Source organism: Bos indicus x Bos taurus, chromosome 21 (assembly GCF_003369695.1).
Source record: "Bos indicus x Bos taurus breed Angus x Brahman F1 hybrid chromosome 21, Bos_hybrid_MaternalHap_v2.0, whole genome shotgun sequence".
Taxonomy (NCBI): Eukaryota; Metazoa; Chordata; class Mammalia; order Artiodactyla; family Bovidae; genus Bos; species Bos indicus x Bos taurus.
Window position 1 is genome coordinate 68,817,778 of NC_040096.1, and position 13,451 is coordinate 68,831,228.

Here is a 13,451-nt window from a genome sequence, read left to right on the forward strand (position 1 = left end):
TTGTGGGAAGGATGTGGTCTGGGGGTGGGGCACTGCCTCTCGGAGGTGCCATGCGGAAAAGAGAGGCTCACAGGCCCGCATCCGGAAGCCCTGGGCCCACATCTCGCCTCTGCTCACCAGCCAGCCCATCCCCACTCGGACCCTCAGACTCTTCATCTGTGAAATGGAGGTGAGCCTCACACCCACCCCTCGTTGTCCATGGAGATGAGAGGACATGAGAATGTGGAAGCACACCTCTGCCAGGCCTTCCGGGGGCTCAGTGGTGAAGGAGCCACCTGCCAGTGCAGGATAGACAAGAGACTTGGGTTCAACCTCTGGGTCGGGAAGATCCCCTGGAGAAGGAAATGGCCACCCATTCGTTTTCTTGCCTGGGAAATTCTGTGGACAGAGGAGCTTGGCAGGCTATAGTCCATGGGGTTGCAAAGAGTCGGACGTGACTGAGCACGCACACATGCATGGTCATGTACCCCCGGGCTCCACGTCTTTTAGGGCAATGGAGACCTGCGAGGCCTTGAAAAGACCACCTCTCAGGCCACTCTCAGAGATCTTGCTCAGGAGGCTGATGAGGGGCTGGGGAGGCCGTATTGAAGGTGCATCCGGGCAGTGGAGCTCGAAGGCACCTCTGACCTGCCTGGGGAGGCCAGAGCCTGGCACTCCCAGACCAAGAGCCAGGCCAGAGCCCTCCCGGGCATGTGGGGGGGCTCCCTGCCCACCGCTCGCTGCCCCGGCTCCTGGTCCCCAGTCTGCTCCCAGACCTCTAGGCTGTGTTTAGGTCTGAGCCACTCAGCTTCCACTCCTCCGTCTACTGCCCCAACAGCCCAGCATTTGGGCCCAGTGACCCCTGAACCCAGGACTTCTGGTTCTGCATCCGGAACAAGGTGGGGGGGTGGGTGAGCACCGGCCACTCTCGGCCCAGGAAGGCCTCACTCCCACGAGGAGAGGTGGGCAGTGTCGCAGGGCCAGACCTGCAGGGACCCCCAGCCATGCAGAGGACAGGCTCCGCATCCAGAAAGGAGCCTTGGTGACGGGGAATCATGGTTCCTGGAATGAGGGCCTCTGGCAGCTTCTTGCGCACATATTCCTCGATTTGACCAGAAGTGTTCACTGTCTTGGAGGAGCCAGAGTATTGACACAAAAATACAGGGAAGGAGTTGATACTCTGCTTTCAATGTTCTGAAGGGGTTACAGGGAGGCAAGGCTCTTGAAAACTAAAACTGTACTTACTCACATCGGGCCCAGCAGCCTCAGATCACAGGCAGAGGTCCCTGGCACGGTGCACAGCTTGTACACTGCGCAACTTGGGAGAGTCTGCAGAGCAGCCTGTGGGCAGTCGTGACAGCTGGTCTTGGTGCTGGGCCCTGAGACACAGCCCAGGAGGGGGCAGCGAGGACACCATCAGGAGAGCATGTGCCAGAGTGAGGAAGTGGGAATCCCTCATGGTGAGGACACGGTCAGTGCCGGGGGACATGGTCACTGCAGCGGGGACACGGTCAGTGCCGGGGGATATGGTCAGTGCCGGGGGATATGGTCAGTGCCGGGGGATATGGTCAGTGCCAGGGGGACACGGTCAGTGCCAGGAGACTCAGGGAGGGGAGCCCCAGAAGCCCAGATGCAGCAGAGCAGGGGTCAGGGTGCTGAGGAAGGTTCGACCTCCCCTAGCCCCACTGCTCTCAGGTCCCATCTGTGCCCCAAGGCTCATGGGCACCCAGTGTACCCAGGCAGTACCAGCTGCTGACCAGCCACAGCCTGATGGCCGGGGTGGGGGGTGGGGTGCTGTCCTGCAGCAGAGGCCGCCCCAAGCAACTGCGGGCCCCCGAGATGGACTGGCACCCCCGCGATGAGAAGCTGGCTCCTCAGCTGCCCCAGGCCCCCCAGGGTGGGGTGGCTGGGAGGGGAGCTGGCAAGCAATGCCAGGTTCCCCGGGTTGGAAAGAGGGAGTGGGTGGGTTGGCGCAGCATGAGCCAGAGACGAGGGCCCTGGAGTGTCTGAGCCTCCCGCCCGTGACTCTGCTTCCTCATCTGTAAGTTGCCCAGCGACGCCTCGGTGGCCTGGGGGCCTGGGGAAGGCTCCCGACCACGGCCTGGTCCCAGTGGCGTCCTATGTCCCCTGGTTTACCTGAGCATGAACACGTCCCCAGGTGCAGAGGCTGACCCAGGCCCTCCCTGCGCAGGCCACCCTGACCTGCAAGGTCAGCTGGGAGCCGCTGAGCCGGCCAGGCCTTCTGGGTGCAGCTCAGTCCCGGCCTCTCCCTCGGTCTGTGGCCCAGAGCACACCTACCACCCGCACTCCCGCCAGACTGGCACCAGGATGACCCGCGGACCTCAGACGGCAGGGAGGCCCGGCGTGCTGCAACCCACAAGGCCAAAAAGAGTCAGACGCCGCTGAGTGACAGAACAACAACCGACTGCTGTCATGATTCCGAGACATTCTGTCCCATTTAATGAGCCACAAAATTAAATGGTGTTTATTCCTTGGAAGAAAAGCTATGACAAATCCAGAGAGCGTATTAAAAAGCAGAGACAGCATTTTGCTGATAAAGGTCCGTATAATCAAAGTTATGGTTTTTCCAGTAGTCATCTACGGATGTGAGAGCTGGACCATAAAGAAGGCTGAGTGCCGAAGAATTGATGTTTTCAAATTGTGGTGATCCCCTGGACAGCAGGGAGATCAAACCAGTCAATCCTAAAGGAAATCAATACTGAATATTCACTGGAAGGACCAATGCTGAAGCTGAAGCTCCAATATTTTGACCAGGCTGATGTGAAGAGCCGACTCAGTGGAAGAGACCCTGATGGTGGGAACAATTGAAGGCAGGAGGAGGAGGGGACAACAGAGGGTGGGAGGGTTGGGTGACATCACCGACTCGATGGACGTGAGTTTGAGCAAACTCCGGGAGACGGTGAAGGACAGGGAGGCCTGGCGTGCTGCAGTCCATGGGGTTGCAGAGTCGGACACGATTTAACGACTGAACAACAATAGGCTCATTTGTTAAACGTATGAGCGGGTGGGTCTCACCCGTGTGTCTCAGGAGCAGCCCTCGTCTGTGTCCCCTCCTTGTCACCTGCCCCTCCATGTGGCCTCACCCTGCCTCTGAGAGTCTGCCCTGCCAGGCCCATGGCACCCGCTGACCCCGTCCGCCTCCTGCCCACACTGGGGCAACCTCTGGTGTCTAACTGGCCACCACGTTTCTGTGGCCCCCAAATTGAAAGACCAACAAGCGCAGGGAGCCCCAGATGCGGCCGCCCAGCCACTCTGCTCATCCACAGGCAGGCAAAATGGCCAGCTGCCATTTCGAGTGGCCCTTTGAAGTGGAACAATCCTCCAAGGGGAAATTATGCTTGGGAAGAGTCGGGAAGGCTCCAGCTCTTTGGGGCAATAACGTGACCATGCTGTCAAGACACTCGTCAGAACCCAGTGTGATCACTTAATGCCTCTGAGCCGGTGAGCGCGGGGTGACGGCGGGGTGGGGGGCCACTCCTGCGCCTGCCAAACGCCAATGTCCTGGGCAGCCGGGCGGGGAGGAGGGGCCGCGCTTCCAGGAGCATGGAGACCTGTCCTCTGAGATCCTCTCAAGGACTCTGGAACTCCGTAAAATTTTATTGAGGGAGCTGGCAGAGTTTGGCTGGAGCAAGGGGCAGCTAGGGTGGGGGGCGGGGCGGGGACACCGTGGCCGTCTCCCTAGCGCCCAAGTTCCGATAGAAGGCGCCCGGGCAGACCTGCTGCTCTAGGACGAACTTCACCTTGGCCTTGTGCAGTGTGCGGTGAGGCGGCAGGGCCAGTGCAGCCTTGCTGGGTGTGCGTGGTGGGGGGGACCTGTGTGGGGACGGCCAGGCCCATCACCTCCTGCCTTTGTCACTGACCTGGGGACTCCGGCTGCCGAGCTCCACATGCAGCTCACTAGCAAAGCCGGGTCCACCCACCCCCCCAAACCCCGGATTCAGAGCGTCCGTGGGTTGGCAGGCTCTGCCCTCAGAGCCAAGGGGCAGGCAGGTGTGTGGACCTAAGCGGGGTCAGCGCCTGCCCTGCTCTGAAGGGCAGGCTGGGAACCCCGAGCCCAGGGCCCACGCAGCCCCCAGGGGCTGGCCGCAGCACTGGCCACAGCGTCCTGCTCTGCCCTAGAGCTGCTGTAGGGAGAGCGCAGGGTGGCTCTGGACTGGCCAGACGTGCTGCCCATCCCCTCGTCGTCCTGGGGCCCGCAGCTCTGAGCTCCTCCCCCTGACCGTCCCCGGCCTCCGGTCCCCAGGGAAAAGCCACGGCACTGTGGGCCCCTCGCCCGAGGAGTCAGCGCATGGCCACCCTGCCGTGGATGCCACGTGACACGCACCCCGGAGGGTGATAAGCAAACCTCCCTCCTCGGAGCCCAGGCTCCTTCCCCCGCCTTGGTCCTCCCGTGACAGGCCTGGCAGGGCGGTCCAGACTTCAGCGTCTTTCCAAATGATGCTCATTGCGTCCGTTTATGAACGGCCTTAAAAGGAAGGCAGCAGTCCATGGAGGGCAGGGCCCGGGCATTTCACAGGGCACATCCGCTGGGATCAAAGCAGCAAGGCCTCGCCCCCCTCCCCCCGCCGTTTCCCCCTCCTCCTCCTCCCTCTCCCCCTCCTCCTCCTCCCTCTCCCCCTCCTCCTCCTCCCTCTCCCCCTCCTCCACCCCCCTCCTCCCTCCTGTTCCTCCCCCCTCCTCCTTCTCTGACCCCCAGGCTCCAGGCGAGGACGGGGCCTCCCTGTGTGAGGAAGCCTGCTCTGCCTGTCCCTGTCCCACCCCTGGCCTGCCCACCCAGGCCTCTCCCCTCACCTGCTGGGTCACAGCCCACCCTACACAGATGGCCTGCAGTCTCCAGCAGCTTCCCTGCCCAGGTCATTCTCTGACCCCTGTCCACTGAACCCACGGCCCCTCCTTGCCAGACCCGGCCTGCTGTTGCCTGACACCTGAGGACAGGCTCTGACCTCGCCTCTCAGGCTCCAACATGGAAATGGGGTTGAGGTGCACAGCCTGGACCCAGCACACCGGGGCCTGGGGGTGCGAGCGGGAGGCCACGAGCTCAGGAAGGCGCTCTCAGGGTGGGGGCTGGGGGAGGGGAGAGCTGAGCCCTGCCTTTCCTCACGCCCAGCCCCCACTCCCTCCTCCTCCAGGAAGCCTTCTCGGTTTTCCCAGGTCTCCCTTCCCAGATGCATCAAGGGAGCCCAGCCAGACAGACGACAAGGCCCACCCTGGGAGCTCAGGTCAGGTGTGTAGTGGGGACGCGGGTGCATACGGAGGGGGTCTCGGATGACCGTGGGAGGACCCCAGTGCTGACAGCCTTCCTGGAGTGACTCTCCTGGCCTCGGCTTCCTCACCTGTGAACGTGGGGAGTTGTAGGTTGTATCTGCCTTGGGGATTCGCAAAGCCAGAGATGGAGGTGGGAGCTGAGACGCCCGCCCTGCCCACTCTGACACCCGCTGGACCACAAGCAGCGCCTCCCGCCACCACAGGTGCCATGCTTCCCCCGTGCCCGCTGCACAGAGGAGGGGCCAGGCTGGGTGCCCCCCAACACACACAGCGCTCCAGAGATCTCCAGACACCTGCAGGAGAACAGGAATCACCTTTTACAAGCACCTCTGGGGAAATTCCAGAGAGACAGTGGAGTTGCCCAAGGCTTCCGGCCCAGGGGATGGGGAATGAAGCTTCCACAGCTCTGCCCGCCCTGAAATGGCAGACTGCCCTCCTGCTGCGCCCCAGGGCAGCCCTGGGCGGGGAGGAGTATTCTTGGTCAGAGGGGGCGGCCCACTCAGGCGGGGGTCCCAGACTCCTCCCGTCAGTTTTCTCCCCCCAGGAGGGGCCCAGAGGGGGCTCACCTAGGTCGGGGGGCACCGTGGATGCAGCAGCTCCCAGCACGGCTGCAGAGCTGGCCTCACGGTGCAGACAGTCTTGATGGGATCAGCTGTGGACAGGGCTCCCTGCCAAGACACCCTGGTGTCGCCAGAGGCCCCCTTGGGCCATCCTGGGGGAGGGCTCCGCCTAGGTGGGGGTCCCGCACATGCAGGCACAGAGACAGTCCCAGGACCGGCCCTGGCCTGAGGAGGGACAAGCTGGGCAACGGTGGGAGGTGTTTGGGCCACATGGTGTCGGAGCTGCAGCCAGGGACGGTGGGTCCCATGCCGCCTGGGACAAACATCTGTCCGCCCCATGATGCCGGGCTGGGCGGGCTTCGATGCCATGCGGGCTCCAGCCCTTTGGGGCACCGAGGAGGGGAGCAGGTTCTGCTTGGGGTCCCCCAGCAGCCAAGAGGCCAGAGACTGGCCGCGGGACAGAGCCAAGATTCCTTGGAGCCAAAGGGCACTGAAGGCCAGCCCCTCACCCACAGCTAGAGGCAGGCCCGGGGAGGGCTGGGTTTGCCCACGATGCTGAGACTGACACAGCTGCTCAGAAGCCCTGCCCTGGGGGGTAGGGGACTGGAGGGGGCCACAGGAGGGTCTCCCAGAGGCTGGCAGGCCTCCCGCCTGCCTGTCTGTTGGGCAACGTCACCCTGACCCGTCCCATCCCAAAGGGCCCCAGCCCCAGATGGCGCGCCCAGGCCCCGGGCAGCTCTGGGCACCCCTCCCTGCCATGTTTACAGCAGCTGCCTCTGCAGGGCGGCTCTGCACAGGCAGGCCCCACACGGCTCTTCCCACCGGGGCCTGGAGCCTGGCACCTACATCCTGCCTGCCCGGGGTCCCAGGCCCGGCCCAGCCCCGCCTGCCTGCCCACAGTGACGCCGACTCCCAGGAAGGCTGAGCTCAGCATCTGGCTTCCAGCAAAAAGCGCCGCTCTGATGACCCAGATTCGGGGCCTGTGGAAGGACGTCTGGGCCCAAACAAAAGAGAATCTCAGATTAGGACGCCGAGCATCTGCCCATCTGCTTGTGGAGGGAGGGACCCGGGGTCAGATGTCAGAAAACGACTTGCCCGGCCACAGAGCACCCCTGCCCCGATGTGGCCGCCCCTGCGGGTGGGCGGCCCCTGGGTCGTCAGCACAGTCCTGGCCCCACCATGTCCCTTTGCCTCTGACCTCAGTTCTCGCCCACCCCGACTCAGTCTGCCCTGAGCCTCCTAAGGGCGGTGACTGCAGGGGTCCCCTTGGGTGGGGCCTCCCTCTTGGGTGACAGCACTGAGACTTCTTTAGGGTGACATCCCAGCCCCCCGACACGCCTGGTGACTGTGCCACCTCCAGCGGCACCCACCGTGGAGCTGGGACCTCGGCAGGGGAGCAGTGACGTGGAAGCCCCCGGGGTGATGAGCCCCGCGGGCCCTGTGAGGGGACGGGGTGAGGGGCAGGGCAGGCCCATCCCAGGTGGGACTTCTCCAACCCAAACAGGCCTTGCTTCTTATAAAAACGCATCATTTCTCTTGTCCTGCCTGCCCTGTGCCCCCAAGAGGGCCTGGGTGAGTAGGTGGGGGGGTCGGGGGTGCCCAGCCAGGGGCCAGACTCCAGGTCCTGGAAAGCCAGGTGGTCAGGCTGACAGGGTAGGGCTGTGCCCTCGACGGTGCAAGCGCCTTTCACAGAGGATGGACAGACAGACAGCCCTTGTGTCCTTCTGTCCTTTCGAGGAAGCAGCCTATGGCCAGAGGAATAAGCAGGAGGCGCAGTGATCTCATCATGGGGCGCGGGGGGGCGAGGTGGGGGTGCTGGGTGGGCCTGGGCTGCAGAGGGCATGAGCCCCTGGGGTCCTGACGAGCCCCTGGGTCCTGATGAGCCCCTGGGTCCCGGCGGCCTGCACTGTGCCCCCGGACCCCTTGCTCAGCTGGGTTCTGTCCCCCCGGAGCCCCCTCCCAGCCCTGCCACCGCTGGAGGGAAGGAGGGAGGCCCTGAGCCAGCATGCCTGAGATGAGAAGAGGGGTACTTGGGACAGTGGCCGCTCCGGAGGGCGGTGCTGTGGTCCCTGAGGCTCTCGTGGGGTCTTACTGCCCCCAGGTAAGCCCTGAGATGAGGCTTCTCCTTTGGGCCACACCGTGGAGACTGGGGCTTGTGGGGCGGGGCGGAGCTGACCATCCGAGTTCCCTTTCCGCTCTCCACGCATCTGCCCACCTCCCCAGCTGGACACTTCGCTGTCCGAGGCTGCCTGATGTCCTCCCCGACCCACCCCAGGGCCGGGCCCGGGAGGCCCGGATACGCCTGAAAGCAGTGAGGACAGAGCCCAGTGGTCAGGCCGGGACGAGGCACGGCTCCCACCTTCCGCAGCCGCTCCCACAGCCGGGCGTCCGAGTGCCCAGGAAGGGGTCTCCCTGCCCACCTGTGCCAGAGGGGCCCGTGAGACTCTGAGTGGGGTTGAGGGGGTCCTTCCTTCCCGACACATGGACCTTGTCTGAGTGTGAGAGACCCCTGACGACACTGCCTGCCCGGCGGGGGCCGCCTCCGTCAGCCCGGCCCCTCCCTCCACGCACCACATGGTCCCGGGGCCGTGTCCCTCCACACGGGAGGCGGGGGCCCTGCCCAGCTCGCCAGGAGGTGCCAAGTGCCCGTGGCTGCCTGGGATGGACGGAGCGGGTTCAGGGGCCGAGCGACAAGGGCCAGTGGTTCCGGGTATTGCAGGTTGAAATGAGACGCCTCCTAAAATTCAGATGTTCGAGGTCTAAGCCCAGCACCTCCAAATGTGAGTGTATTTGGGGAAGGGGCTCTTGCAGATGTAGTGTGTTAAGATGGGGGCAGACTGCAGTGAGGGCCTCCACATCCCCTCTGATGGGCCTTCTAAAACGGGAGCTTTGACGCAAGGACTCACTCAGGGACATTGAGGGTGGGGTCCTTCTACAAGCCCAGGAAGGACGAAGCCAAGAGAATGAAGCCACCCCACCCATCTGGACCTCGAACTTCCGGCCTCCGGGACTGTGCTACTGGTTGCACGGCCGGAGCACACTCACGCCCAGACCTGGGAAGTGGGCAGCCGGCCTTCAAGCAGCAAGTGGGAGGTTTGCAGCACTAACCCACCCGCCATCTGAATGCGCCAGCTTCGGGGACAGATGGGGAACGGAGGCGCTGGGCTGGGAACGGATCCGCCCACAAGGCCCGCAAGACCATGGTGGACCTGGGCCCGAATACCAGCCCGTGAGTCCCTGCCCGACCCCCAGCTTTCTTTCCAGCTGCATCGGGAGGGCCCGTCCCACCGTCCCACCGTCCAGCGGAGGGACACTGGGGGCCAGGGCAGAGGGAGAGGCAGCCGGACTTCTAGGGGGTCAGGGGGGACGCCCTAGACCCTGGGCCAGCGAGGCTCTGGGGCAGTGTGCAGACGCCTGGCGGACGGAGCGCCCAGGAGGGCTTCCTGGCAGAGGGCGAGCCACTTGGGCTGGAGGATGGGCAGGGCTGGCAGCATCTCTGAGCAAGTGGGCTGGGGCGGGCAGGCTAAGGTGGGGTGGGGGGAGTGGGCAGAACAGCCATGGGCCCGAGATGCTGGCCAAGGCCCTCCCCGTGCGTGACTGGCCCCACAGCTCCTGCCGCCCTGAGTGCCCGGGGCCCCTCAATCCACGTGTTTAATCACAGAACAGAGAGCGCGTTATGAACAACCTGTTTCACATGAAAAAGCGAGGCCATTTACAGCCGCCCAGCCGGCCCCCCGGGACCCGGTCAGCCTCTCCCCGCCCCAGGCAGACGGAGCACCCCTGCGCCGGACGGAGGGGGTGTCCTCGAGGTGGAACTCCAACGTCCTGCTGCTCTCGGCCTTCCCTGAGAGCGGAGGCTTTATCGGACGCGAAGTGGATCCTGCGGACGCTCGCTGTCTGGCTGAGGCGGACAGCCGTGAGCCCCCTCCCCGCCTCCTCATCCCCCGCCCACCCGCACGGAAACCCAGGAGCGAGCCCTGTCTGCCAGCCCCATGTGCGGCCGCCCCACAAGGCCCTGGGGAGGCCGGACCCACGGCCCCTCCACGACCCTCCAGGCCAACTTCTCCAGCATCTCCAGGGACCCCCGGGGAGCCCAGCGCCCTGAGAGCTGCCACCCACCCCGGGAGTCCCCCTCCCCTACCCGGCACACGGGCCACGTGAGATGAGGTCAGGCCAGGCTGGGGAACGTCCTGGGAGCGGAGATGAGCACAGACCCCCGGCTTGGGGAGGGAGGCCCCCCGGGACCTCTGCTTCCTCCTCTGTAAGCCAGGCCTCAGAGGCCTGGGGGTCGGAATCAGCGCTGCTGGTGCTGCTCCGGAAGCGGAGGAGGAGGGCAAAGGCTGATGGATGAGGGCCTGCCCTGTCCCGCCCTACGGGGCTCCCTCCCGCCCCTCTAGGGAGGACAGGACAGCCAGGGGCCGGGAGGGGGGGGGGGTCTGGGAAAGGACCGGAAGGAGGGCCCTGCAGCCAGGGCCCGCGGAGCGCCTGGCACAGAGAAGCGACGGGAGCAGCAATGGGAGAAGTGATGATGGGAGCAGCGCTGATGGGCTGGGTGAGGGGTCGTGAGCGGCTCCAGGCGCCCCGTCCGCTGGGTCTGCACACGGCGCTTTGCAGCAGAGGATGTCAGCTGGGGCCCCGGGGCCAGCCTGACGCTGTCACCTGTCTGTCGCCCCCAGCAGGACCCCCGCCCCCACCCAGCACTGCCATTCTGCGGCCTTCAGAGCAGGGAAGCTGGGGGTGCCTCTCAGATGACGGGGGACCCTCCCACCCCAGCGTCAGCGCCCACTCTCAGGAGGGTCTGTGAGATGCCTGCTGGGACCCCCTGCTGAAAGCCGGGGGGTGCTGAGGCCTGGCCCCAGCGCCCCCCACCCCGCAGCATGTTAGAGGGGAGCCCAGGTGGGAACCTGCGTGTCCTGACCCCACTCTGGGACAGTCTCCAACCTATCCCCAAAGGGTCCTCAGGGGCAGAGCTCAGCCCCAGCCCCCACTCAGGACCTCCTGCCCTCGGATCCCTGGGAATCGCTTCCCCCAAGCAGGCCTGGCCCCTGTCCTCAGGGGTCTGGCCCCTTCCGGCTGCAGCAGCCAGGCTTGGGGTGTGGTTCGAGCTGAGAGCCCTTGAGCTCAGCTCACCCTTGCCTGATGGCCCCCAGCCTCTGCGGTCCTCTCGGGCTGAAACCCTTGCTCCCCAGCCCTGCGCCCCGTCTCCCCCACCCTGACTCCCCACCCCATTTGCTCTGTCCTTCCTGATTGGCTCAGAGCCCTCCAACCTCTCAGGTCTCAGGGCCTCCGCAAAGGCTGTCCCTCCCGCTCCAAGCCACCGCTCCACCTTCAAGCCCCTGCGTGAAGAGGCCTGGCTGCCCCAGGTGACAACCCTCTGGCTCGCCAGCCTGGCTCCCCTCTGCTGCGGCAACCCCCCTGGGTGTGGGGGGCACTTTGTTCTGACCCCAGCACTCCTGTGAGCTCTGGGAGGCTTGGTTCAGAGTGAGCTCACTGTTGCTAAAGGGATGTGTGAGAATGCCCACCCCAAGCATGGGGCGGGGGGGCTCCAGACGCCTTACTTCTAGGGTCTGGGGTACAAGGTTGGTCCCAGAGTTTCAGTGGGGCTGGGGGGTCCCAGCAGGTCAAGTGGCTGCAGGGGCAGGAGCCAGCTTGGCCCCGGTCTCCGTGGCGCCTGGGGAAGAACCAAGGGGTGGTGGTGGGTCAGGCACGTCCCAGAGAGGCTGGTAAAGGGCAGGCCAGCGATGGGCCAGCTCACCTGGACTTCTGGTCTTTGGTCTGGGTCTCTGCAGCCCATGAGCCCTGACCTCGGGTGTCCACACAGGACGAACCACGGGATCACTCGGACCACGCGCTGTTTTGGAGTTGAGAAAGCATTCCCTCCCTCCCTCCCTCATTCCTGCCACAGGTACTGCAGGTAGGCATGTGCCCCTCTCACCTGTAGAGCGCCAGCCAGGCTGGTCGATGGACAGAGAGGTGAGCAGGGACAGAGAAAGAATCACTCCAGCGCTAGAGGAGCCTGGTTCCTTCAGGGGGCTGGCGGCCTGCAGACCCCCTCTTCCCGCTGCAGAGAGCCAGGCCTGCGGCCCGGCCTCCCCCAACGGAGCCAGGAAATGTCTTCATAAAATATTGATTGGTTTGCACAAGCCTTGGGTTGACAGGAAGGGATGGGGCTGCTTTTGCATGTAAATGAGATTTGTTCAGGGTTTCCTTAACCCTTTCCTGCTTGGCACCTCAGACACCTCCTGGGGTTCTTCAGGGAGTGGGCAGGGGGCCTGGGTGGGCTCCGGACCGCCCAGGGGACCTGGGAGCCGGCGTGGCCAGCATCTCTTCTCGGGTACAGCCGTGAGGTCTTCCCGGGCTGTGCTCTGCCGCCCTGTTCACTGGGCCATCTGGTCTCTCTTCTGCTGGACCCAGAGATGAAGCCATGTCAGTCCCCTGCGGTCGTACAGGGCGAGGCTCCATCTCAGGGCGGACACAGACCCCAGCAGCTCTTCCGGGCCTGGCCTTGGCTCCACGTCACCTGGAAAGGAGCTTGGCTCAGGCTGGTGAGAGCTTCCGTCTTGACTCTTAAATGTCATAATCCCGCCTTGCTGATCACGCTGGATCAAAGGAGGCAGCGTTGGATCTCATCCCAGCAGCCAGGGCTCTGGGCACTGGGGAGGGGGCACGGAACGCAGAGGGTGGTGAGACGATGGGGAAACTGTCTTGCCCTTTAAGGCTCTGCTCAGGGTGAAGCAGCCTCGTGTGGCTAGCAGGATGCCCAGCAGGGACAGGGAACAGCCTCTCTCCTTACAGTGTTCGGACGGAGGGAGGAGGGAGTGAGCGAGCGGACCAGCATCCTGCAGGGCCTCAGATGGCCTGTGGGGTCTGACCTTGCTCCCTCAGAAGCCCTCGACCGCCACGAAGCCTGCGTCCACCGGCAGCCCTGGCTCATCCGGGCTGTCCTCAGCTGCTGGCTCGGCGGCCCTGCGGGCTCCGCCTCCTGTCCAGCCCCTGGGTCCCCTCCCTGCTCCTGGCCCTGCCTCTGCCCTGCTGCTCCTGCGGGTCTAAACCTCTCGCGAGTCACACACCTTTCTCAGGGACCCTCCCCCTCCCCACCACTCCCCAACCCCAGGTCCTCAGGAGGGTTCTGTCCCTCTGACCCCTCTGATACCCATTCCAATGTCAGGAGGGTTCCAGGCTGCTTCCAGGGATGGGGTCCCCCTCCCTGCTCAGTGGCCTAGAGACCAACAGTAACCCAGGAAGTAGGCAGTGCCCTGGCTTTAAAAGTCCAGACCCAGCCTGGCCTGCCGCCCCTGTGTGGCCACGGGGACCCCAAGTAGCCACAGCTGAGGAGTCCTCCAAGCTGTCTGTCCACCCACTCATCTGTCCACCTACACCCAACTGTCCGTCTTTCACCCACCCAGCCATCCAGCCAGCCAGCCAGCCATCCATCTAGCCATCCATCCATCCACCCACACAGCCATCCACCCACCCATCCACCCAGCCATCCACCCACCCAGCCATCCATCCACCCAGCCATCCATCCATCTAGCCATTCATCCATCCAGCCAGCCAGCCAGCCATCCATCCATCCACCCACCCAGCCATCCACCCACCCATCCACCTAGCCCTCACTCCTGTCTA

The 13,451-nt window shown here is 64.5% G+C and overlaps 1 long non-coding RNA gene across 2 annotated transcripts; it reads right to left on the bottom strand.

The window, feature by feature from the left end:
• Positions 1 to 4,703: 4,703 nt before the first annotated feature.
• LOC113879941 lies at positions 4,704 to 12,779 on the bottom strand. Of its 2 annotated transcripts, XR_003507530.1 has the most exons (4): positions 11,761 to 12,779; positions 5,832 to 5,933; positions 5,580 to 5,722; positions 4,704 to 5,333 (listed from the first exon to the last, which is right to left on the bottom strand). It is a non-coding gene; the product is annotated as an uncharacterized LOC113879941 (long non-coding RNA). The 2 variants fall into 2 exon arrangements; XR_003507531.1 differs by lacking the exon at positions 5,580 to 5,722.
• Between the last annotated feature and the right edge of the window lie 672 nt (positions 12,780 to 13,451).